The 27,561-nt window shown below is 40.9% G+C and overlaps 2 long non-coding RNA genes across 7 annotated transcripts; one reads left to right on the top strand and one right to left on the bottom strand.

Annotated features, from left to right (window-relative positions):
- Nucleotides 1-1,149: 1,149 nt before the first annotated feature.
- Nucleotides 1,150-17,326, bottom strand: LOC144312229 (uncharacterized). 6 transcript variants are annotated; one of them, XR_013377701.1, is made up of 6 exons: nucleotides 16,650-17,162; nucleotides 15,123-15,232; nucleotides 12,926-14,313; nucleotides 12,576-12,760; nucleotides 10,587-10,611; nucleotides 1,150-3,872 (listed from the first exon to the last, which is right to left on the bottom strand). It is a non-coding gene; the product is annotated as an uncharacterized LOC144312229 (long non-coding RNA). The 6 variants fall into 6 exon arrangements; XR_013377705.1 differs by lacking the exon at nucleotides 10,587-10,611 and having other exon boundaries at nucleotides 14,194-14,313; nucleotides 16,650-17,326; XR_013377700.1 differs by lacking the exon at nucleotides 10,587-10,611 and having other exon boundaries at nucleotides 16,650-17,159.
- On the top strand, nucleotides 16,946-27,439 carry LOC144312230 (uncharacterized). Its single transcript, XR_013377706.1, has 3 exons — nucleotides 16,946-17,757; nucleotides 23,303-23,417; nucleotides 25,152-27,439. It is a non-coding gene; the product is annotated as an uncharacterized LOC144312230 (long non-coding RNA).
- The last annotated feature ends 122 nt before the right edge of the window (nucleotides 27,440-27,561 follow it).

The raw sequence follows: 27,561 nt of genomic DNA on the forward strand, positions 1-27,561 counted from the left end.
ATTTAGGCGGGAAGTCTTCAGCATGCTCTACTGCCAGCGCCAGAGAACTCGTGGTCCTTGAGGTGATGTGCAAGGCCTTGCAGGATTTTGCCCTGACCTACCTTTTCTGAGCTCTTCTCCCAAATCATTCCTGTACCAACTAAAAGCCCCTCATGTTCTCTCACACCTCTGGGCCTGCGTAGGTTGTCCACCTTGGAAGTTCATTTTCATCCTGTAAGACTCTGCTCCATGAAGCCTTCTCTCACCGATCCCCTGCCCAAGTCAACTGACTCATGGAAGAGTGATGTCCAGAGCCTCAAAGAAATGTCCCCACATAAGGCTCCAGTCTTGTGTCCAAGGCCGGCTCATACTCCACCCACCTCCTTAAGGAAGACTTCCTTGATTGTTGTTTTTTTTTTTTTTTAAACTCAGCCCACACAGATCTCCAACTTTCCTGAGTTTTTATGTTATTTAAATCTTGTGACACACATCTGAACACTTTTCTCCTACCACAGATTTGAAGTAAATGCCAAAAATTCTGACCAAGTCATTCTCTTCCAGGAATCTGTCCTGAGGAAATAATCAAGAAGCTGATTAAAGATTTATGAACACAGATGCTCATTACATCATTTTTTATAATTACAAAAAAACAGGGAACAACCTAAGTGTGTAACAGTGGGAGGTGGTTATATAAAATATATCCATACGGCCATTAAAAATATTTTGAAGAATATATAAGGACATGGAAAATGCCCATGAAATAATGTTATCTTAAAAAGTGGAATCTAAAGCTGCATGTAAGGTGTGATCCCAGATCTATAAAAGAATATATACATCTCTTTTAATATAGAGGTGGAATGTCAGGATGATGAGCAGCATGGACACCAGAACTGGGTAGGCTTCATCCTTTGGTCTTGGGAATATTACTCAACCATTCTTTCCTTCACTTTCCTTTTCCATAACTTTGGGATAATAACAGCACCTTTCACGTAGGGTTACTGTGATTATTAAATTAGTTAGTGTATGTGAAGTTTGTGAAATTACACCTTGTACATTATAGGTGTGATATACATGTCAGTCATCTTTGTTCTCATACACCAAAAAAAAAAAAAAAATACCACTCTTTCTGGATGATGGAACTATAAGTGATTTTTTATTTTTGCCTTTACATTTCATTTTCCTTTTCTTCCCCCAAATCACCTATGACTTTTATAGTCATTTTTTTTTAAAGATTTATTTATTTGAGAGAGAGTGTGTGTAAGCAGGGGGAAGGGCAGATGGAAAGGGAGAGAATTTCCAAAAGACTCCCCACTGAGTGTGGAGCCCAGTGGGGGTTCAATTCCAGGACACTGAGACCATGACCTGAGTGGAAATCAAGAGTCAGATGCTTAACCGACTGAGCCACCCAGGTGCCCCTATAGTTATTTTTTAATCTGAAAAATACATGATTTTTTAAAAAATAGAGCTCCATTCGAAATCTATGTTATTTTTTACTTCTAGGTTTCAGGCATGGATCTTTCCCTTCCTTCCTTCCTTCCTTCCTTCCTTCCTTCCTTCCTTCCTTCCTTCCTTCCTTTTCTTCCTTCCTTCCTTAAGAAATAGAGAAAGAATATATTGGCCAGTCCATATTCCCTAAACTCTTTTCCCAAGGAGAACAGAACCCCATGGACTCTGGGAAGAAAGGATGGCTGTAGAATCTAGCTGCTGGGAACAAGAGCATTGGGGACCAGAGAGAAAATGGTACTGCCCAGGTGATGCAACCTGGGCAAGTTACAAACTTAAATCTCAGATTTAAGTCTCAGATTTCTTATCTGTAAAATGGGAAAATGATTCTTGCTTCATAGGTAGCTGGAAAAACACAAACGTTTGAATGGAGCCTGGCACATACTAGGGACTCAGGAGTTGTTAGGTCATCATACTCTTGATTAATACTCAGAATAGAGTTGCCCAATTGACCCAAGTATAGTGAAAAGAGTAGTTTTGGGAACAGACTAACTTGTGTGTGTATCAAGGCTTTGGTCCCTACTTGCATTGTGTATTCAAGGTCAAGGTCAAAGCCAAGGTTCCTCTCACTCTGTACCCCCAATATTCTCTATCTTAACATACTATTTGGAGCACTTGCCATCATTTACTTCCCACTGATATATTCTTTGTTTAGTTGTAGTTTATCTGTCTTCCCAATTAGGTTGTAAGCCCCATAAAGGCAGGGAACAAGTGTATCACATTCAGTATGCTATCCCCAGGGCCTAGAACAATGCCTAGAACAGGATAGTGCTCAAATTAAATAATTTTGTGATAGAAGAATAAGGGGGCAAATGAACAAATTAACCTGGGCAAGTTATTTTAGTTGCCTTTACTTTTATGAAAACCAAATAAGAGAAAGTAAATGTGGTGCCTGACATATACTAGGTGCTCTTTCAAAATTAATTTCTTCTTTCTGGCTATTCACAAGGTTAACTTTTATCAAACCCACACATTTTCTAAAATTACTTTCACTGTCTGGACAAATGCTATTCGGACACATCTTAAACTATTATCCCTTGTGCCTGAACAATTGCTATCTGATAAAGGGAATTTTTCCCAGAGAACAGAGCAAAAGAAGCTTTGAAACCAGAATTTTTATAGTTCACACCCCATGCATGCCAGACGCAAAAATCACTTTGAGGTGCTAATTGGTGACGTAAAAAATGAAAAATAAAAATGTAAAAATGCAACAGTGGGTTTTGGCAGCAAGGAGAAGAGGTTCTTTTCAATCTAAAAATGGTTGTCATCTCAATTTTTTACTGCCTTAATTCATTTCTTAAGCAGAGGGCAAAAAAAAATTGATGATTAAGATGTGTAATGGAAAATTTTCAGAGCAGAGTGAGGAGGTGACTAGAGACCATATGTTGCCCAAGAATGGAGCCTTCAGCAAACGTTGGAGAAGAACGAATGTGCTGATTTGCATACTATTAGCGATTATGTCCCAATGAAAGAATACATCCCATTAGTACTAATGGGCATTATATACACATACGATTAAAACACCATATAACCTTTCCTGAGACCCAAAGCAAAGGAAAAGCTGATAATACATTGCTAGGGGAGGAAAGGAAGAACAAAATAAATTATCGGATGAGAATATTTCACACATGTCCACATTAGGAAAGAAAAACAATTTTTTAAATCAAATTCTTAATATTGGCAAAGCAATGAGTATCCTAGAATCTTATGTGAAATAACCCCCCTGTCAAAAATGCAGAATGCATCGTGGCCGTGGCAATGAACAAATCTACAAAATAAGGTATAATGGGCCTTGTCATTTACTTTGATTCTTGGAGGTCAACTCAAACAGTAAAACTTACAGTTAAATCATGCAGTAAATATAAGCTCAGCACTCACTAGAGTATTCAGCAAACAATACCGGCACAAAATGCCAGGCAAAGTTCAACGCAATTCACCCAAGAGTGGTTTCAGCGAAGTTTTCAGTGTCAGGAATAAAAATGTGGCCATGTGCTTCCATCAGTCAGTGGTATGAACTCAAACAGTCCTGGACCATAAATCCCACCCAAGCCGTTGGTCAAGGTCCTTGGCAGTCAGAAGTTCATAAGTCAGACCCGAAGTGAGTTGGGTCCAGGGCCACAGGGAGGCTGCCTTCAGTTATATCTCAGACAGAAGGGCAAATTCAGTTGACACAAGTCAAAGTGAAGTTGCAGTTGATACCTGAGGAAGGTATTTCTACCATCACAGATGGTGATGTCCCAAGATTTCTATAGATGTTTCCATGCATCTCGATGGAGGGAATACATAAACAGTATGGCAACAGGTGTAACAAAGTTATCGCTATCCTTGGTCCTGGAGAAGGGTGCTTCTTGCCTCAGCGCCATCACCGATGAGCTGGCTCCATGATGTGGCTGTAAACATTTAAAACATTTTGTTCAAAGGAAAGCTCTGCTTGAGGACAGAGACCTATTGTAGTTTTGAGTTTGCCACCATGCCTTTGGTGAGATTATGAAGGAACTGTGAGTCCAACACCTGCTCTCTCCTCAGTCATTGTTCCTCTCCCGACAAGTGTCCAGGGCCCTTAAAAATGCCACTTAGGGTCTGCATCAAAGCTTAAGACCCAGTCAGATTCAAGTTTAAATCCCATTCACTGCTTAATAGTAGTAGTAGTGAACACTTCTACCATGCTAAATGTCTAGCAGGCACTATTCTAAATACTTATACCTACAACTTCCTTTTATCCTCAGGATAACACAGAGGTAGATACCATTATCCACACCCCCCCCCCACACACACACACACATATAGAGGAAGAAACTAAATTACAAAGACAGATGTCAATATCTGGTCAAAGTCACAAAGTAGCATGCTGGCACCTGGGTTCAAACCCCAGCTGGAATACTAACCGTGTGACCCTGGGCGAGTTACTTAACCTTGCTGAGCCCTATTCCTTCATTTACAAATATGTATCGAATGCATACTATGTGTCAGGAATTGTTCCCAGCACAAGGGATAAAGTGGTGAATAAGACAAAGATGTCTCTTCTCTATCAGTTGAAGACTTAACCAAAGACACAGGCAGCATATAATAAATCATTAAACCAATGAAAAAAATAAAACAAAGTGATAAGATAGAGGTGGCAAGCCCTTAGTTAAGGTAGTTAAGGAAGTTCTCTCTGGAGCAAATAAGCTGAAATACAAACAAAAATCTAGTCAATTTACTGGCCAAAGCCCAAGATTCCACAGTGAGATGAAATTTGGTTGCTAGTGTTGGTTTGGGAGTAGGTGCTCTTAGGTGGGGTTTAACATATCATACTTCACACTACTACCCACTTTCCTAAGTCCCTCTACATGTGTCTTGCCCAAATCTTCTCCTCTGTCTTATAATCTTGTTCATTAAAGGCCTCTTTCTGACCAAGTCAACCATATGCCATGACTCTGAGTCTGTGTACATGCTTTCCATGCATATTCTTACCTTGGGCCACTTATCCTTTCACATAAAGTGGCAGTCCAGTGTACCCTCTGATGCTCTGCCCATTGAGAGCATCTCCCCTGACCAAGAAAAAAAAACAATGTGATGGTTCTACCTATCCCCAAGTACATCTATTCCAGTTATATATTCAAGGTCCAGGAGGATGACCACTGGGTGGAACTAGCAGACCCACCATAGATCACACAGAGATAAGATTCCATTCATCACCTGCCCCCTAATCTCATGCTAATCCATGAAGCTACTCTTTTCTCCTGATAAGAAACAGAATCCTCAACAAAATGCTCTGGGAAATCACTAATAATTAATTAATGCTGATACTGAACATGAAACCTACACACCACCTCTGGTAAAAGTTCCCTTATTTCAGCCACAGGCTATGATTGCATGCTCAGAGCCAGGTATGGAGAATCACAAACCCACTTGCCCCAATGACTCTTACTGGTAGTTGTCCTAGGAGCACATGGCATCAGCAAGACCATGAGGACAACTTCTCAGGCAGAAGTCACGGACTATGTCCCACTTTTTCCAATGCCCTTAGTCCTCTCTACCTCTTGGCAGGCTAGGGCCAGGGTCCCATTCATAAATTTGGACTCCAGCTACATTTGTCACTAACCTGGCCCAATAAGGAATTCTTGAGTAGAGGTGGCCCTAGGTCATGTCAAACAATCACACTGGGTGAAACTATCACATAGAAAACCAATTTTAGCATGAGTCATCATTTCAGGCAAGTTAGCTCTGATCTTTACTTGTCCTTAATAGGACTTTTTTTTTTTTTTTTACGGGAATTAAATCTTTTATTTCCATAAGCAACATAAAGACAAACCATCCCCAAACTGTCTTACCCTCACAATTTCATGATCACTTTCCCCTTTTCCCAAAAAATGCACACTTATAAGAAATCAACTCACCTATTTAGAGCAAGAGTAATAGTCTTCTTGCTCAGTCCATCTGAGCCCTGTCCCTCTCCCCTCTTCACACGTCCCGCCTCATATCATCTCTCTCTGTCTTTAAGTAACTCATTCTACATAATGAGGGTTTTGCAAGACAAATTCTGTGGTTCTTAAAATAATCTACTGTCCTCATTAGGGTCCATCTTTTAAGGCCCTTTAACTATTTTGAAATTCTTAACACTGTCCTTGTTCCCTGATTTGTCAGTAATGCTGCCAGATACAATGTATCATTCAATAAATCCAACTGCTTGTCAAAAATAGCAACTGAATTCCCCATATTGCCAACTCAAAGCTTGATCTCCTGAAGCCCAGATACAAAAATACATTAAGCTCCACTGGGTTCAAATTGCATTAGAAGATCTTTTGCTGATAGCTGCCAGGTCCCAAGACCCTAAGGTCTATAAACAAGCATTAGGTGAAAAGTATGGCAGGATACAGAACGTCAAGGCTAGAGGAGACCTCAAAGATCATGTAGTCTAACCTCCTCATTTTACAAATAGAGAAAATATGCCCAGGAAGGTTAAGTGATTTACTCAGGGTCACCCAGCAACTTAGTGACAAGACAGGAATTGAAACCTTTGCCTGATGGTCACCCTACACACGTCTGCCTGCACCTGCCCATCACCTTCTTTTTTTTCCAGATAGTCACAGCACATCATCTTTAGGGAGCCTAGGGACCAAATGGGACTAAAGTTCTAACACCAACTCCCCTCTGGCAATGTTATAGGTTATATGTTAATGTCTGTCCCATCTAAGAGCCATTTCCACTCTGCCTTATTTTCCCTTATTGTGAAAGAACAAGAAAAATCCCAGAGGGGATCTCTGCCTCTCTCTATCTCTCTCTGTGTCTCTCATGAATAAATACATAAAATCTTTAATTTAAAAAAAATTTAAAAAGGAAAAAAAACTCACAGGGGAAATTTTTTTTTTAATTTAAGTATCAAAGTTTAGTCAAAGTCATAAGCAGTTACTTATAAGAAGAAGGTATAGGCTGCTGAATTCATGTGGCCTGGGACACCTACTGAAAAGTCTCCTTGGCCCAACATACTTCCATTTGCTGGCTCTGGTGTCTAAGGGAAAGGTGCTTCAGGAACTAATAGGTGTTAAGGGAGGACCTCAGTGACAAAATGAGAGTTGAACAGAGATTTATTTATTGAATGAAGAAGGTGAGGGAGCAACTCTGGTGGCTATCTGGAGCAAATGACTATTCTAGGCAGAAAGCATGGCATCTGCAAAAGCTACATGGGCAAACAACAAAATGAGCAAAAGGGAATGTGGCATGTGAGAGAGTCTAGTTGGGAGGGATGGGCAGCAAATCACACAGGGCCTTAAAAACCATTGGAAGGACTTTGAATTTCTCTATGAGTGATGAGCCACGAGGGTACTTAGTAAATGGGGAGGAGCAGTGTCACAATTTGGCTTATGTGTGTAAGGAACAGCTAAATAATGAGAGTTTACTTCATACTCACTAGGATGACTATAAGCAAAAAGTCAGGCAAAAACAAATGTAGGCAAGGATGTGGAAAAATTGTAACCCTCACACATTGCTGGTAGAAATGTAAAATGATCCAGTCGCTTTGGAAAACAACCTGGCAGTTTCTCAAAAGGTTAAACAGAGAGTTACCCTATGACTCAGCAATTGAACTCCTACTTCTATACCCAAGAGACATGAAAACATATGCCCATGCAAAAACTTGTACATAAATGTTCATAGCAGCATTACTCATAATAGCTCAAAGTGGAAACAACACAAATGTCCATTAACTGATGAACAGATGAATAAAATATATCTATAGAATACAATATTACTTGGTAATAACAAGAAATGTAACATTGATTCATGCTATAACATGGATGAGCTTCAAACACAGTATGCTAACTGACAAGAGCCAGTCACAGGCATGATTCTGTTTACGTGAAATATTCCAAACAGGCAAATCTATAAAAAAGGAAACTAGATTAGTAGCTGCCTAGGGACTGGGGATGGGCAGGGGACCTGACAATGAAATAAGAAGTGGCTACTAAATGGATATGGGGTTTCTCTGGGGGACAATGAAAGTGTTCAAAATTTTATTGTGCTGACAGCATCACAACTCTGTAAGTATACTAAAAGCCATAATATTGTACATTTTAAATGAATGAATTATACAGAGTATGTGAATATTATTATCTCAATTAGGATGTTACAGAAAATAAAATCAGTCAATCATCAGGATCAGAGTGGCTTGGGTAAAACATGGAGTGTCAAGGGAAGAAGCATGGAAAACAATTAGGAAGCTATCTCCAAAACAAGGTATGAGATGATGATGGATGGGACCAGGGTGAGAGGCAAAGGGTGGGAGAAATCAGTAAGTATTATATACCTTCTGAATGACTAGTGCATATCGTTCATTCTGATGGATTAAGTATGAAATATGAGTTCAAGGTAAATGTAGTTCAGGGTCTAAGTAGCTGATAGGGATAGCAGGGCTGTGAAGGGGCCACTGTTGGAGGAAAACCTGGGGTATAAGACATGGAGCTTACTTTGGGCTCTGTTAACTTTGAGATCCTATTAGACACCTAAGTGGAAGTGTTGAGTCGGCACCTAAATCTGGCATCCAGGGAAAAGGTAAAAATTGAAAAATAAAATAAGGATGATCAGCATTTAGATATTCCAAACCATGAGATGGAATCTCACCCAGAGCATGGGATAGATACAAAAGATAACAATTCTAAGGACTGAGTCCTGGCACATGCCAGCATTCAGAGGTTTGAGAAATGGGGAGAAAGCATCAAAATATAGGAAGGAGTGGCTATTGAGACAGAAGGAAATACATCAAATAAGGAGTCTTAGAGCCAAAGAAAGAAAATATTTCAACAAGGAGGAATTGATCATTATGCCAAGTACTTCTGATAAGTTTAGGAAGTTGAGGACTGAGAAGTGATCAATGGACATAGCAGTTGGAGAGTGTCGGTGTGGCCCTCACAGGATGTTTTAGTGGCATTCATCTGGAGGCAAAAGAAAGGATTGGAGTGACTTCAAGAGAGAATGGAAGGAAGAGAAACTGGAGAAAAGCATAAAGACAATTTGTTCAACTAGTTTTTTGTAGAAACGTTCGGAGAAATGAACTGGCAGCTGGAAGAGTGTGTGTCAGGAGAGGTTCTTTTTTTAAGATGTGAAAACTCACAGCATGTTTGTATGCTGATGGGAAGTATCCAGCAGATTAGTAAACAGGGAATGCTGGTAATACGGAAGAGGCGCAGACAATGGCAAGAGTCAAGTTCTCCTGAAAGAAGGAAGAAGAGGGGAGATCTGGCACCCAGGAGCATGGACAGCCCAACATAGTCAAAGGGGGTCCAAGAGGACAACAGCTCAGACTCAAGCAGACGTGGCAACTGGAGTGTGGAGACATCTTCTATTGGTTGCTCCTCTGTGAAACAGGAAGCAAGGTCATTAGCTGAGAATGAAGAGGGAAGGGGATCCCAGAATTCTGAGGAGGAAGAAAGAAAATCATCCTCTGTAAAGGGAGGGAATGACTAGACCAAGTATTTCAGGTTAGTGGCTATTAATTAAAATGCTATTGTTCATCATGTGTGTTTTCTGCAGCCACATTTCGTTGTCTGGGTACAGGCAGAGAGCAGAATTTAATCAAGGCTGAGGTTTTCCAGAGAGAATAATGAAGAGGGAGGGTGAAGTAGTTGATGGAACACACAATAAATGACTATAATGATGGCCCAGGGAGTCTAAGCTAGTAGAGTGAACTGAGGACATTGAGGGGTTGAGGGACAGCAAAAGGCTTGGTGGAAAAATGGTGTGTAGGTCCCAGCGGGGAAGACGACATTTGGAAGCTTGAGGAGGGAGCAGCACATTAAGCCATTATCAGATATCACCACCTCTGCCTGAATTCATTTACAGGCACTTGCTAAATTAAACTTTAATGCATTAATACCATCGGCAAAGTTACATGGTGTATTAGTTTCCTGGGGCTGCTGTAACTGGGTGGCGTAAACAACAGAAATTTATTGTCTCGCAGATCTGGAGGCTAGAAGTTCTCTATCAAGGTGTTGTCAGAGTTGATTCCCTCTGAGGGTTGTAAGGGAGAATCTGCTCCACGCCTTTCCTCTGGCTTCTGGTAGCCCAGGCGTTCCTTGACTTATAGATGGTATACGCCCTGTGTCTTCTATAGCCTTCTCTTTGCATGCCTGTCTCCACGGTTCAAATGTCCCCTTTGTATAAGTACATCAGTCTTAATGGATTAGAGCCCATTCTAATGACCTCATGTTAACCTGATACCTCCATAAAGACCCTACTTCCAAGTAATATCACATTCTGAGGTATGGGGGAGTCAGGACCTCAATATATTTGTTTGGGGGTGATATAATTCAACCCCTAACACAGGTATTCTAAGTAGTAATACATATGCTGAGGGCATACACAGGCAGGTGTACCAACAGGATATTTTAAATTCAGAGCAATCAAACTTGAATCACAAACAAACAAACAAAATAAAACAACCTGTCTTCAGTCATTGGATGTTCATTTGAACAGGTACCGGGTCGTCTACAGCTGTACCACTCTGGACACGCCCGATCTCGTCTGAACAGGTACCAAGTCATCCATTACCCTTTACCTCTACTGGGAGCAATAGGTAGGTAGGGGTACAAAAATGGGGAGTCAGGGAACAGGGAAGCCGAAAGAATTACCTGGATAATGGTCCAAACAGGGGCCCTGGAGAAAAATCACACAGAGGTTTTTTGTTTTTGTTTTGTTTTTTCACACAGAGTTTTTTAATCATGTGTCCCCAACTAGGAATTCAAAAAACATTTCTCCACCAGAGTGTGAAGCTCTCTTTCCTTTCTCGGCACCGTATCTATGAAACACATTAGCCATTTGGTGGTATTGGCCCACAGATGGATTAACATTCTCCCAGCCTTAGGAAATGTGATGCTGACCACTGGATCAGGGCAAACCAGGTAAGCCCTCAACACAAAGCACTTCTCTCTCAGGACTAAAACACCTCACAAAATAAATTCATTCTCAGAAATGATCAACAGATCCCCAAAGACCTTTTTGAAAATATATAGAAAGCAGATGCTCAGTGCCTGGGCCCTCAGGTGTGGAGGTATCTGCCAAAAAATCTATCTGGATTGGGGTGTAATTAGAAAAAGTCAGGCAATCTGGTTCACCAGACTTCTAGAACTGTGATTATCAAACTAAGACCAATGAGACCCATTGATCTGATCGGCTGTCATTTCAATGAAAGAAAACTAGTCCTTTAATTCATAGACATAGGGATTATTTACTACCACGTGGACAATTAGAGGTCACTAAATTTTAGTCTTCATAAATTAAAGTTAGCACATTACAGGTTGATTGAGGATCCTAATTCATTGCTCTGCTAACAAGTTTGGCTCCCACATAACACTTGGCAACATTGCAAACTACAACGTAAGCTCACTCACATACAGCTGGAATTCCCACAGGTTTCAGGAAGGATCCTTTGTTGTCAGTGTAGTGGCAATGTTGTTCTGGGTTGGGTGGTTGTGGTTTTCAAATTGCTGCTATTCTTGTTTTTTAATTACAGATTACTGTGGTTTCATTATAACACCATTAATTGTGTGTGTTGTCAGTTGTTCGGTAAACCCTACTGTGTGTAATGGTGCATATTTGCACCAAGAGTATTTTTGGTCTATCATTATCCAATAACTAAACTTTAAGGCATACATATATATTGTATATGTTCAAATATGAATTCTCCAGACCATTATTTCTAAAGCAGATTCTATTTATATACATATGTCTTATATATGTGTTATATATATGTGAATACATTTACATAAATATATAAATATGTATATAGATAAAATATATTTTATAAGCATACGTACATAGTATATTCATATATTAAATATTCCCCCTAAATTTGCTTGCACAGTGGCATTTTGTTGGTGATAAATTTTTGTCCTTTTTATTTATATAACTCCCAACATACTATCAAGTTAGTAGTTTAATGCAATTATTGGGTTATTTTTGTAGGAGTAGGGCACCATTTTATAATAAGAAATTTTGTGTTTTGGATCTTATCTTCCCTTACATGACAAATAATAGGTTTTTAAGTTGTAAGCAAGAGATTAGCTACACTTTCTTATTTTGTTCCCCAGATTATGGGACATCATGCCTGGCTTTTGTAGGTTTGTTCCCTGCAAGGATCCATACCTGAGCATCTGAGAATCTGAAGCCTTGGCCTTTGCACAGGATGACAACTTGACAAAGTTATTGGGATGGGGATGCATAAAAAAGTGAAGCAGTTTAGAGCAAGGGCCAGTGCAAATCCTCACCATACACTCTAGGGACATGACCACAGGAAACTTTGTCAATCTGTCTGAACTCCAACTTCCTCATCTGCAAACTGAGGAAACAGATCTACCACACACGGTTGTTACCAAATTAAATGAGATGAAGCATGTAAAATCCTTAGCTGGGTTTAGCTCCCCAAAATGGCAATATTCTTATTGCTGGGGTTATTACCATCACTACTTTATCAGCCAGGATGGGCCAGATTATATGGCTGTCACAAACAGCACACAGAGAAAAACTCAGTGGTTTCCAGCAATTCCAGCAGATTCAAAGATTTATCTCTTGAATTCACTGTGTATCCATTGCAGGTTTGTGGCAGTTTTGCTCCAACTCACCTGTGCTCGGGGACCCAAGCTAGAACATTGCTAGCTACTGTGGCAAAGGAAAAAGAGAGGAAAAACACTGCTAGTTCCTAAAGCTTTTGTCCAGGAGACATGCATCACTTCGGCCCATATTTCACTGGCGGAAGCAAATCAGATGGCCACTTGTATGTCTAACAAGGTGGAAATGTGTCAGTGCCCTAAGGAAAAGGTACAACAAAGAAAATGGAGTCTTTGGTGAGCAGAGATACCATCAACCATACTATTACTAATTCAAAGAAGAGACAGTTGACTGAGAAAATGATTCGTCTGAGGTTTATTCATGGAACCATGAGTGGAAAGGAAGGGCATTGAGGCTTGCTTACTGAGGGTACGATCCTTGGCTCTACTTCTTCGGTCTGAGAGCTGACCCAGCTTTACTATTAGGGTCCAAAGTCCCTGCCAATGCAATGTAAGCTATATTTAACAATAGGCTGAAAACAGACCCTACAATTAGGGCATCTATCCAAATTTCTCTCTTATACACACAGATCCAAGTAGGAGATGCCTTCCACTGCCATTTCACAAATGCTCAGAGCAGTGAGTTCAGGCTGTCCTCACTGCTACCACTTCATTTTCAGCCAGATTCTCCCCATGCCAAAGCTACTCCAACATCTTAACAAATGCAAAGTGTTCTTCCCCTCTCAATTTCTCTCTTCCTTTGCTTCCTGAAGTGGCAGGTCTTGCTGAACCATAAACGTCCCCAAGGAATAACTAACTAAATTATTTGTGGGGAAGAGGAGGGAGACATATAAAAAGGTAATACAATTTCCTGAGAGCTGAACTTATATAAGTAGAATAATGTCCACTCTCAGGGGATTTGTTTCTACATCCATTATGGGCCGACCAGGAGCTAGACTGGAAGCTAGACTCTGGGCATGCTCCCATCTCAGTGAGTTCACTGTCTCAGAGTAAGACAAACTCAAAGGATTTATGGATGGGAAAGCCAGAGGATGTGAAACTGAGCCAGGGAGCAGACCCATTTTTAGAGCAAATCAAAAACTGAGCTTAAATCATTTAGCAAATGCAAAAATACACCCAACCACGATGACCCTTCCTCCAAAGGCCACTCAGATGCAGACCCGAATTTAAAGACTGGTACTTGGAGGTCTGCACTTCCCAGACTTGGCTGAATACTGAGGACGAATAATTAAATTCCCCCAAATTCACGAGCATTCTTGGCATATGTGGCAAACTGTCTGAAGTGTCACCTGGACGGCACAAGAGATCTAGTCTAGACTCCGGCTTCAGGAAGTCGAGATAGTATTGTTGTACCCGTTTGAAGTATGAGGTTGAGCCCATTGAGATAAAGACATGTAGGTAATGAGTGAAGGTTTGGCTTTCCCAGGCTCTAACCATTCCTCTTCTACCAGCTATGTGCCACCTGCTGTATTATTAACTGAATCCTTTTAATGTTGAACTACCCTTTTTAAACTGAACTTAAATTTAACCTTTTCCTAAGCAGTAGTAGCTGTGAACTCACAGCTTTGATGTGGTAATTATTTTGTCCAATATACTTTAAAATAAATAACTATTCAAATATTTTAAAATGCATTCATAGAGGAGACTAGATGGCTCAGTTGGTTAGGCATGCCTTCGGCTTGGTTCATGAACCCAGGGTCCTGGGATTGAGCCCCATGATGGGCTCTCTGCTCAGGAGGAAGTCTGCTTCTCCCTCTCCTTGGCCTGTCCCCTGCTTGTGCATGTATTGTCTCTCTGTCAAATAAATAAAATATTTAATAGATTAAAAATCAATAAAACATGTTCATAAACCCCTAAAATCAGTCAGGCCCCACCCATTATGCACACACTGAGCTCAGAGGATGAACTCTGTAACCTGTGCCCCACACAGTCTAGACTGTGTGCCCCACACAGTCTAGACTGTGTGCTCTCCTGAGTCTCTGTAAGGTTAGCCTTTATTCTTTGTCCATACTTTTAATCTTTCTCTTATTCTTCTTCCCTTTATCCATAATGCTGACCCAAAACAAGACATTTTTTTCTTTACTCAGAGGTGCTTCAGGGAATGATTTGACAACATTGCCTTCTCTGGTGGACTCCTGAATTTCTTTTTGAATGTTTGGCTCACCTGATCATCAACATGTATGTCGCGGAGTCCCCAACTTACTAGCCCGTCTCACCACGAACTTGATATCAAACTCACTTTACCAGGCTTCCCACAGTAGGAGTACAACCATTTAGTTCAAGCTCAGCTCATCTAATGATCTCATATGAGAATTTGGATTCAAAATTTGGTTACACGAAGAAGTGCTACCAAGAGTCCATTTAAAGAAGGTGGCAGATACATCCATCCCTCTCCTCATCAAGTTCATGATCTAGTATGTTCCAAATATATATCATTGGATAATTGCAATAAAGTGAAATAGCTATTCTAATTAGGGTAGATGCAGATCACTCAATGCAGAACTTTTAGAAAAAATCTCCAGGGAGGTGATGTTTATGTTGTCTCATGAAGGGTGGGGTTTCCCAAGAGGATAAAGAAAAAGGTAGCTCAATGAATGTTACCTATTATTATTACCATTATCACCAGATTTGATATCAAAAAGACATGGATTTAAGTCTCAGCTGCACTGGGAAGGTCAGTTGCCTCATCTGTAACCTTGTCCTATTTGGTTCTGCAAAAAATAAATAAGATGATTTAAGTAAGACACAAACTAAAATACTGACACAGTTAGGTTCTTCATAACAGCTCTTCCTCTTCCCAGTTCTAGTTTTTTGGGGTTTTTTTTGTTTGTTTGTTTGTTCATTTTATTGCTTTTTTATTGGAATGCCCCTCTCCTCTCCATTTCCATTCTAGAAATCTACCTATTATGCAAATTGTACTTGAAATACTGCCTCTTCTGCGACACCATTATTTACCAAGAAAACACAATCTTTCCCCCTTTGAAGTTCATCTTGACCTCCATAATGCTTGCTTTGTGGTTGCTACATGTTTGCTGTGATACATTAAATTGCCCCCCATTCTGACTCCTGTTCATAGTCTTAATGTCTGCTTGGTTTTTGTTTGCTTTTTTTTTTTTTTTTTTCAATTCTTTTGATGTACTTAGCTAGCATTATGAGCACACAAATGCAAAGCTCTGATTTTTTTAAAAAAAAGCTTGTCCAGGGATCCCTGGGTGGCGCAGCGGTTTAGCACCTGCCTTTGACCCAGGGCGCGATCCTGGAGAACCGGGATCGAATCCCACGTCGGGCTCCCTGTGTGGATCCTGCTTCTCCCTCTACCTATGTCTCTGCCTCTCTTTCTCTCTCTCTCTCTCTCTCTGTGACTATCATAAATTAAAAAAAAAAAAAAAAAGCTTGTCCAGGGGATCTCTGGGTTGCTCAGTGGTTTGGTGCCTGCCTTTGGCCCAGGGCGTGATCCTGGAGTCCCGGGATCGAGTCCCAAGTAAGGCTCCCGGCATGGAGCCTGCTTCTCCCTCTGTCTGTGTCTCTGCCTCTCTCTCTCTCTGTCGATCATAAATAAATAAAATCTTAAAAAAAAAAGAAGTTTGAAAAATTAAAAAAAAATAGGTGAAGAAAAAGGTTGTCCAACAGTTGGGATAACTAAACCCCAATGTGTCTTTGATCCCAAGGTTCTGCATGTCCCTCCACTCTTGGTCTGTCTTGTTTCAAACCCATCTTCTCTCCACGTGATACATAGTGACTGAGCTCCTTCTACGTACCAGACAGAGTCATAGGCACTCGGGATATGTCAGTGAATAATACAGACCTTGCTCCTTGTCCGTGCTCTCAAGGAACTTCTACTCCAGTGTGGGGAGATGGTCAGTAAGCAAACAACAGCACAATGACAATGACAATGATGCTACAATGGAAAAATAGAAACAGACTTGTCCTAGGCCCAATCTGTCTCTTGTCTTGCTTTACCTAGACTTTCCTTCTGTCTTTCCTTCATCTCCACCCTTATCCATGTCTGTATGTCCAAATTCTTATCCTTTAAGGTTCAGTTCAATGCCATCTTCTTCATGAACATAGAGAAAGACATAGGCACCATGTAAGCATACATAGTGCTTCTTTTCATGTGCAGCTTCTTACCCGTGCTACAACTCCTGAGGGCAAGGCTTCACATACTTCATCTGGGTGCCAAGAGTTCCCAACAGAAAGCCAGAAGAGAATCATTCAGTAGCTGTTTATGAAATGAGCAAAGGGTCCTCTCCCCTGCCCTGCCGCATTGTACTTAAGGAACCAGCATCCACATTCTTTGTTGGAAACCTGTTCTGTTTGGACCTCCATTCAGGAACATATTCTTCACAAAAGGTAAATAAATACTTGCAATCCAGAGATGCCAAGAACTTAGAACATTCTACATCATGATTTCCATGGTAACTGAGGTTGTGCACAAAGAACGCTGCCATGATAGCATCTTAATCCAGAAAGGCTGAGCATTTTTCAAATTGTTAGTTCTGTCATTCTGGCCATAATAAATGGTTACCTGGATTGCAAGCTGCTGAATGATCCTCTGGGCATGTCTAAGCCACCATTCCACTGCACAGCCACCATGAATGTAAAGTACTATTTACCATCAGAACATCTGAAGTTGTTTATGGGAGCCCTGGATCAAGTCAACACTTACTGTCATCAGTAAATAAGCAGAAACTTACAGAACATTAGGCTAGGGTGTGCCCACATTATTCCTCTATTCATACAGAGCTCACTACTTTTCACCATATATTTGATTTTTATCTTAGGTGCTAGGCATAAACAACGCCATAGGCACTGCTGTGAGGGCTGGTGAATGTGCACGCCTCTGTTTATTTGGGAAATGGAAGAGCTGTGGGGTTTTAATTACCCTGAGCTGGTAGAGATCAATTTGAAAAACAAACATATTAGTAAAAAATCAAGCACTCTTTTGCTGCCAGAGGATTACAATTTGAAATCATAGCATCCTAGAGCTTTACAGCTAGAAGAAACAGCAGAGACTAGGGGGGAGCCAAGCTCCTCATTTTACAGATTGGAAAACTGAGCCCCCAAAGGGGAAATAGCATGAAGAGTGTTTAAGAGCTTGGTTTCTGCTATGAGATCCTTGCTCAAATCCCAGGTCAACAACCTACCAAACAACCTGGAAAGTCATTTGACATTTCTGGGCCTCAGTGGCCTCATCTGAAAAATGGGGACTATGATGGAGTTGCAAGGATTAAATGAGGTAATGGATATAAAGTGCTCTGCATGGTACCTGATGTAGTAAATAATAATGTGAACTTTAGTCACTATCATCACCATATCATTGTCTAAGGTCACAAGGCTTATTTGTAACATTGTTTTTGCCTGAACTAATACCTCCTTACAAATACCAAGTTTGTTTCTGTAGACAGTAAGAAAAAAAGATTTTTATAAGCCCTGTCCCAATAATCATATGGTCCAAATTAGTTTCCAAATCAAATTTTACAGTAATTCGGTGTTCTCCAGCGCTCATTGAATCTTCCAGTAATTGTACATTCTACATTTTCACAGTTCTGGAAATACAGTTCACTCAGCATGAATATATTCTTGTCCTGAATGTGTAGCCACTAGAGAACTATGATTTACCAAGATGTTTTACTTTGAAGAGTACAGAATCTCAGTATATTTGGCTAGAATTCTTTTACCCTTTCCAAAGGCCCCAACTTAACAAAACACGATGCTCTTTGTGGCTTGATTTAAATGGATAATCTGTGACTCAGAAAAAGATGATTTCAGAGCATGACATGCAAATGTAGAATTCATGGCTATTTGTTTAAAATCTAGGCCCTTTCCTTGACTGCATTTACTATAATTAGAAGACTGGCCATTCTCACAAGGGGTTACAAACACACCACTGGCAATGTTATATGTGTGATGCCAGAAAAAAGATTAATACTTTTATGCTGAAGCTGTCAGCTCCCAACAAAACTTGCTATCTAAAAAAGGAGACAGAGGGGTGCCTGGATGGCTCAGTAGGTTAAGCATTTGACTCTGGTTCAGGTCATGATCTCAGGGTCCTAGGATTAAGTCCCATGATGGGCTCTGTGCTCAGCAGGGAGTCGGCTTCACCCTCTCTCTCTGTCCCTCCTCCTACTCATGCTCTCTCTCAAACAAAATCTAAAAAGATAAAAGTAAAAAATAAATACAAAATAAAAAGAGGGAGAGAGAGATTCCAGAGAAGGAAAACACCGGAAATTTGGATGATGATTAATAGCCAGCTAAGAGAAGAGAAGAAGTTTCTACTAGATTCTCCATGGGATGGTGATAGATAAGAATGGAAGGACTGGACGTTATGATTATTCAGCCTAGAAATATATGGTGCTTTCAGTGGCAGATTCAAGTTTCATGGAAGTCCAAAGCTCATATAATCGAGGGGAGCCTCTTTGAGCAATAGAATACAAAGTTATAAATAAAAATTACTGGGACCTCTCCCAAAGTCTTACAAAGGGCCCTGGCAAGTGAGGGTCCCTGGAACTTAAGCTTCATTAGTTTCATAATATATTTCGGTTTTGGTGGTTTAAAGTTTATACCATTTTCACATAGGTCAGATTTAGCAAATCGATAAAGAGCCTTGGAAATTGGGGAACCATGGTTTGACTCCTGTGTTGTCCACTTAGAGGTGTTTCGTCACCTTAGGCAAGTGTCTGAACTTCTCTGATCTTCATTTTCCCCAACTATAAAAGAGAAAATAATCTTAGCTTTGTATGGTTATGCAAATTTTTCAAATTCATGTAAAGCACTGAAATAAGCATCTCACTAGCATCTAGTAGGAGTTCTATCAATAGTAGTACTGTTTTTATTTCCAATACTTCTCATTTTGTTCACATCTTAGTCCTGTCGATATTCATTTAGAAGATAAGGTTTTCCTTTAAAAAAAAAAAAGAAGATAAGGTTTTCCTCTTCCATGTCAACCTTTGGTAATTTGGAGATTACAATTGTCTGAATCCGTATGTCTCGCTTCTCTGTTCTGATGCCTAACTTATCCTCTTGAATCTTTTACCCAAAAATGAGTATGGGGCAGGATGAGAAATGGAATTCAAATCAGCTAGTTAATATCCCTGGAAAAAGAAAAAGATACCTAGGGTTCTAAGCATTTAATCCCCATCCCCCAGGCCAGCGGTGCTATCCCAGCTGTTCCTTCCCAGTAATGGTCACAAGACATCAGGGAGCGTGGGTGGGATACAGGGATACACACTTGAGCTTCGGCATCTTGTTCCTTCCTTGGTCCAAATAAGAAGATGGAACGTGAGACTGAGGGTTGTCCAACTCTGTCATTTCTCCTAGAGATATAGATGATGTCTTCAAGTTTAGAAATAAGGGCGTGAATTCTTCATTAAAAAGGACAGCCTTACTTACTGGGGGTGCCAGTCTCACATTTCTGACTCTTCAAGGGCTGGTGAGGGGACAAGCTTCAGCTCTGGGATTAGATACCTGGTGTAGATTTGAAGTCACATTCCACCACTTACTGTGGGTGAGATCTCGGGCAAGTTAGTCTCAGAAGATATAATAATTGCACCCACCTCCCAGACTTATTGTGAGGATCACATCAAATATGTATGTAAAGAACATAGTATAGTGCAGGGGCAGAGGGGAATCGGGGGCCGGGGAGAGGGAAAGAACAGGACAAAGCCCATAAGAAACTCAAAGCATTCGGTTGTTTCTCAAAGCATGAAGAACTAGGGCACATCCCAATGGCTAATGGGCCTTCAGAGGCAAAAAGACTTCATCCTTACGTGCCAAGAAAAGCCCTGGACACTTACCACACTGTAATAAGAAGGATCTTGAGGCTGTATCCGGGCATAGCAGGAAACAGTGCGTGATCTCTGAATAACATCTGCCGCAGACATGGGATGGAGCATGTTGCAACATATAGTACCCACCTGCTAGCTAGGCCTTCTCTTCTCCTGGGGATTCAGGCCATTTTTCCAGGCTCTGCCCCTCAATAAATATATAAGATGACCATTTTAGGTACAACCTCAATCTTCAGAACTAAGAAAACCTACTATTTACATTAAATTAAATAGTTCATCACAATAGATTCACCAAGATCACCACAGTAATCTTCCTAAACAATAGTAATCTTCCTTGTTCTTCCTGTTGCTTTATTATCTATCCACTTGGACCTTCTAATTCCTTTTAATCTCTGCGCTGCTCAGCAAAGTCTGTTAATTCTCTGTTGAGATAGAAAAAAAAAATGAAAACGAAAAATTCCTGATTTACAGATTTCTAAACATTTCAAGATGGATGGTATTCATTGTAGTTCTGCACTGTGGATCTCACCTGGCACTATCTTTGGTACATAATAGATGCTCAATAAATACTTTTAATGAATGAATGATATTTATTTTATGCTAGTTTCTCCATTATGATATATGCTTCTGAAAGACAGATATGATTTATCACTCATTATTTGCTCCCTTGCCCCCATTCCCTTAAGTGATTGACATAGTATCTAGTACATGGTAAGAGCTCTATAAATATTTGTTAAATGAATGAAGTATTAATGGCAGGACTGCCAGCCTCCATACCTTTCAATTTCTTCTGCTATCTGTTCAGGCCTTTTGCTGCATAAATCTTTCATATCAGCACATTACAGTATTTGAGAATTTCCCATTGGAAGAGCTCACCAAAGAATATTCCCCATAAAGAGGAATGGGCCCTTATATTATCTTATCATTCACTAATGTCATAAAAAGTGCTGTTTGTTGAATTCCCTCAATCTACTTCCTTTTTGTTTTTTACTTTCCCTGCCACTATCTGCTTGGCTCTCAGAGGGGCTCCTCATTCTGTTAGAGCCACAGGCAGCCATTAGGAACCAAAACTCCAGGGAATCCCTGGGTGGCTCAGTGGCTTAGTGCCTGCCTTCGGCCCAGAGCATGATCTTGGAGTCCCGGGATCGAGTCCCATGTAGGGCTTCTGCATGGAGCCTGCTTCTCCCTCTGCCTGTGTCTCTGCCTCTGTGTGTGTGGGGGGGTGTGTGTGTTTGTGTGTGTCTCATGAATAAATAAATAAAATCTTTAAAAAGGGGGGGGCGACCAAAACTCCTTATTGTCTCACTGTCGCAATTGCCCTGATGCCCTGAGCTTCCCTGCTGCAACTTTGGTCTGTAGGACTTTCCATTTACTGCATCCAGTAAGCATCTTTACAGATCAATGATTCAGCAACTGACTTTTAACACTCAATCAATGCATGCTATGTTTCCATCACATATTGGTTAAATTTAATTTAAGACAAAGTGATTTCTTCACACTCTTATTCCATTTTGCTTCCATTTTTAAGGCTAACAGTGTTTATGCAGAAACCAAATGTGCTTTCTGCTGGCAGGTAGATGCTGGTGTTTAATTCCACAGGTGTCTACCTACTACCTACCTACCTACCTCCCTTTTTATCCTTCTAGTCTTGTTTTTCCTCTCTGTAGAAAACTGTTTTGTATTTAGTTTCAATTCATTTCATCTTATTTTATTGCACTAATCTTTGTTAGCTACTGAAATCTATTTGAAATAATGTGGTTTCTATAACTCAATGAATGTATATATATGAATGTATACACACACACACACACACACACACACTCACTCCCTTGAAGAACAATGGAACGACAGACTGCAGCAAGTATACAACAGTGTTCAGAAGGTTCATTTGAAGGGACATTCGAAATCATCCCACTGAGCTTCTGGCACTTGCCTAAAGTCACGTGACTACTTAGTGGCAGAGTTAAAACAAGTTCTCAGATCTTCTAACACCATGCCTTGCGCTTATTCCCAGGTCCTGAGTACCTTTCCCAGTGCTTACTGTTAGGGCAAATATATGTAGTGATCATTTGGGCAGGTCACTCAGCAGATGTGGAATCATAAGGCAAACACCATGTATCCTCTAAGAGTTATACAAGCCAATGTCTGCCCTCAGTCATAAAGTCTTTTTCAATATGTTTTTATAGTCTAAAGGAACTTAGGTTACCAGTTGGCTGGAAAACTCTCTTATTCTGTATCAATTCAATTTAAATCTATGTTTTCTAAACACTCATTTCTCTTTAAGAAGTATTCAAAGCAGCTTATAGTAAGAAAAAGAAAATTAATGAAATAGGTGCAAAAAGGGAGATTTAGTCTTGAAAATGTTAGTAAGTGACAATTATTATCTTTGCACTTTAAACATAGCTCTGAGCTTCCTGGAAGCCCAATCAAAAAGGGAAACACGATTAGAATTAGTTGCAACAATTAGTTGCAATTAGTTTAGCTGAGAAACAGAATCATTTTTTCAGAACAAATTTCCTTATGTTAAATTCTGAGATAGCTTTCTCACAGGGAACAATTTACAGGGGAATGTAGTAAATGGCATTTTCTTTTCTTTTTTCTTTTTTTTAATATGTTTTTTGAGAGACACAGAGAGAGGCAGAGACATAGGCAGAGGAAGAAGCAGGCTCCCTGCCAGGAGCCTGATATGGGACTCCATCCCAGGATCCTGGGATCACCACCTGAACCAAAGGCAGACACTCAACCACTCAGCCACCCAGGTGCCCCATAAATGCTATTTTCAATAACAAGTCTCTGCTAAATCAGAAGCAAAATCCACAGAACTTTTCTGTAGCAATTCCAGCAAAGAGAGCAAGATGATGTCTTAAATTATATGAGAAAGATTCTGTGAGGGACCCAGCAGTCAACTTGATCAAAGGAAAAAATGTAGGTAATTTAGAGAAAAGGGCAAGTTACATGAGCCTTAAATTATTTTCCCTCAACTTTTCTCTCTTCCAGGCTTTGAACAGGTTGTAGATATTACGCAATATCAAGACCTTACTTTCTAGCAAGAACACAGTGCAGCTATCCTGAAGACTGCTAATTGCCGGCAAAGTTAAAATTTTGACAACATGTAAGCAGATGTTAAATTTGATATTGCCTCAGGCAAACTATCAAGCCTAGGCAAACTTCCTGCCTGAATGGCAGACCTCCACCCAGAGACTGGTTAAACTTCCTAGTCAGGAAAAAGTAAACAACTCCATGTTGCTTAACTGAGGGCTTCCTCAGTTTCCTCAGCTGTAAAACGGGAATAAGAGTTGGCCAACTCATAAATAGTCTCATCGATGGACATCCACGCCCATCATTTACATATTCCCTATGGTCATGCCCATTCATTTACATCTTGCCTATGGCTGCTGCTTTTCTGATGCACCAGCAGTTGAAGCTACAAGGAGACCATCTGGCCCACAAAGCCTAATGTAGTTCCTACCTGGCCCTTTATGATCTCTGAATAGAGCGCATGCCTTCCTTCTTAGATGCTGCACATCATTTCAAACACAAGACATTCCAAACTAAGATTTTCACCTGAGCATGCGCATTCATGCAAGTGCGTGTGCCCTCTGCACCCGCAATCCCAACTTCCCCGTCTCCACCTTACTGTAGACCCTGCTTCCTATCATCAATGCTCCCATCTTCTGAACCTTGCTAATGAATCATATCCTACCATCTTCTTTTCCCTTTAAAAACTCTCACAGCCTTGCTATTCCACTTCCCAGGTAGCAATTAGCCCTTCCCATCCCCTACCCCTCACCCCTGCCTCTACTGGCAGATTCCGCAGTCCATCCTGTCCTACATCCTACATCTGCCTGAGCCAGTGGCCTCAAATGCCGTTTTTACACTTTTCCAATCCAGCTCAAGAGTCTACAGTGGCTCCCACCTACCTTTGACAGTAAGTCTGACTTTACTCTGTTGCCTTTTAAAACGGTTTACAGCCTGGCTCCACGGCACATGTAAAAGTCTAAGTCCCATTTCTTCCTGGTCCACACGGACCACTGCTGTCTGGCCCACCTCCGTCAGTACACACCTTGCTAAATCTCACCACTGTTCTTCATTCTCACCACAGTCTCTGTTCTGGATTGCACTGAGTCCTTCCAAATTCATTTGTTGAAATATGGGTCCCAGATAGCTCAGAATATGGCCTTATTTGGAAATAGGGTCATTGTGGATGTAATTAGTTATAGGGAAAACACTATTTGAACATCAAGACATAGATCAAGGGGATGTATCTGTAAGCCAAGAAATGTGAGAGATGACCAGCAAGCCACCAGAAGCTAGGGCATGGGCCTGGAAAAGATTATCCCTTGTGGCTGTCAAAGGGATCCAAATATGCCAACACTTTGCTCCTGGACTTCTGGCCCCCAGAACCATGGGACAATAAATTTCCATCCTTTAAGCCCCATATCTTGTACTTTGTAAGGCCAGCCTTGGCAAGCTAACACAACCTCTTACCTTCCCTGGGCTCAGAGGCTTTCTAGAATAAGATGGCCCTGAAGGCCCTGTGATATGTGGCCATATAGAGATGACAGGTAGAGAGAGGTCTGGGAACCACAAGGTGGGAATTAGGGAACCCAGCAGACTGGGTCCTCCTTTCCAAAAGGAAGTACAGTCTGCTTCCTCACAAGCCTACACACTTTCCCGGACTTTGTCCCATTCCTGCTGCGTCAGAGGGTGAGTAGCACTGAGCAAAGCCCAGATCCGGAAATGCACTCCAGGGATCTGCCTTCCTTGCCTTGCTGTTAAATGTCTGTTCTTCCCCTCCCTTCCTTTCCTCACTGAACACTTAAGCCCCAACTTTTGTAAAAAGCAGGTTCTGAGCCAAGCAAATCCACTTCAGGAGTCCAGTGCCCGCCCTCCCCCTGCTTCTGTCCTGGAAGTCTGGACGTCTATCTGGAGAGGCAACAGTCCTTGAACGAAGGCCGCCCGCGAGAGGCTGCCAAGATTCCAGCATTGTCCAGGAACTTCAAGGAGCTAAATTGGGACCGATCAAATCATTAAGGAGACTTCTTGCAGGGAATGTGACCCCGGGGAATCGAGAGAGGCAGAGTGTAGCTCTGCGGCCCTGTTTTGCTGTTACATGCAAGCCCATGTGACACTGGCTGGTTGTTGGTGAGAAAACAAAACCCCCTCCAAGTCACTTGACTCCAGGAGGCCAAAGGCCAAACCAGCCATTCAGCCACCGAGTCATCACAGACAGTGTGTCTGTAAGTGTATTACCCTCTTCCCCAGAGACATCTGGCAAGGCCAAATGGCTTGGTAAACTTCCTATCTCAAATAATGTAGAGTGAGCAGTGACCAGATTTTCTTTGTCCCAGAGAAGAAAGAAAGACATGCACTGAAGTGAAGACATAGCTGATTTGGTGGAGGGAGAAGCAGGGCCAGCTTCATGGGTGTGCAGTGTGTGCATATGATTTAATGCCATGTTTTTACCATCTTAAAATTCTTAATAACTATTGAACAAGGGGATGTGCATTTTTATTTTGCTCTGAACACTAAAAATTATGTAACCAGTTGTGGAGAGAAGTGTGTACATGTGTATGTGCACGTGTGAGTGTGTGCATGTATGTGATGCATATGTGCACATCTGTGTGTGTGTGTGTGTGTTTAGCCAGGAGGTATGGATTGATGATGAGTGATGAGCAAAGAAAAGATGACCCAAATTCAACCTGCAAGTAAAGAATGATGAGAAGTACAGTCTATTCTCAGTATTTTTAGTACTTGGAATCAAAAATGTGATGGCAAGTACTGAATTTGTGAACACTGAACCATTGCTCCTAGGGGAAATACAAGGTTAGGTTCCTGTGAGCCTCTGGTCCCAACATTTTCATCAACTTATCAACATACAACCTACTTTTGTATGTTTCTATTTAAAGATACCTGGATAAACATATATGGTTGATTCGTTAACATAAAACTCACAGCCAACAGCACTATAACTCAAGTGGGAACAAAGTTATCTAACACATTTTCTCTCCAAAGTACATTGCAGCGTTTTTGCACTTAAGAACACCAGACGACACTTCAGCACTATGCCTGGGGGCCACTTTGAATAGTGAAATCACCAGTAAAAGCACAAAAATGTGAAAAGGCAACACTAAACGCACTGCAAAAAAGACAGGTGTTTACAGTATGAGAGAGGAAACGAGAAGGCAGATGTTGCCTGGTTTGACCTCCACTGGGAAGATGCCTATCCAGTAACTCAATTCACCACTCTGCACAGATCCACAGAAACCTGCAAAAATGCCCCAAGTACTGGTCTGAACTACAAATAATTCACAAGGATGGAATCTACAAATAAGGAGGATTGAAGGTATATTCAACTAGAATGAGGAGCCTACCATACAATTTCTGTTCCATCACTGCTATATGACATTTGGCAAGTTATTTATCCTCCCTGTTGATTTCCTGTTTTTCATCAACTGGATTTCTATTCAACCTTTAAGACACAAGAACCACCATTTCCTCCATGAGAATTTCTAACAACCTCAGTAGAAAACGAATTCTTTTTTTTTTTTTTTTTTTTTTGGACCCGAGTCACCACTTTTCCATGACATCTGCCCCTCATCTGTCACCATAACTCAGATAGTAGCCATGTTGTAGAAGCATGGGGCAGCTTTATCTACACACACTACACTGCTCTGTCGTCCTCCTCACCTTCTTTGGTTCCACCAACTTCCACCACCTGACCCTCATGGCCGACGATTACTATACGGCTGTGTGCCAATCCTTGCTTTATATCACCATCATGATGCAGAAGGCCCATTTGGGTTTTTCAGATGGGACTTATATTTTTGCCATCTTTGGTGCCCTTGTGATGAATTGTTTCTTTCTCCCCAGTATTCCTCATTTTTGCCTGTTCTGCCATTTTAAAGATGATTTAATTATGCTTTCTTGCAATTCGTTGTTGATCTTCTGTTATTCCAGTCAGTAGATTATAAAATCTGTTAGGAGAAGGATTATATCTTATTCACCTTTATATCCACAACACTAGTGAGCCATTTTCCATAATTCAGGTGGAGAATAGGAATTTATTAACTTGAAATGGGAATAAGCCTGGCCTTATCTATCATCATTTTTAAAATAGTGGTAAAACACACACAGCACAAAACTTATCATTAGAAATATTCAGTACTTACAATGATGTGCAATAATCACAGAATATGTCAATACTCCAAAAGACCCACAACAACCCTATACCCATTAAACAGTCATTCTCCAAT

This window comes from Canis aureus, chromosome 4 (genome assembly GCF_053574225.1).
Source record: "Canis aureus isolate CA01 chromosome 4, VMU_Caureus_v.1.0, whole genome shotgun sequence".
NCBI classification, from domain to species: Eukaryota; Metazoa; Chordata; class Mammalia; order Carnivora; family Canidae; genus Canis; species Canis aureus.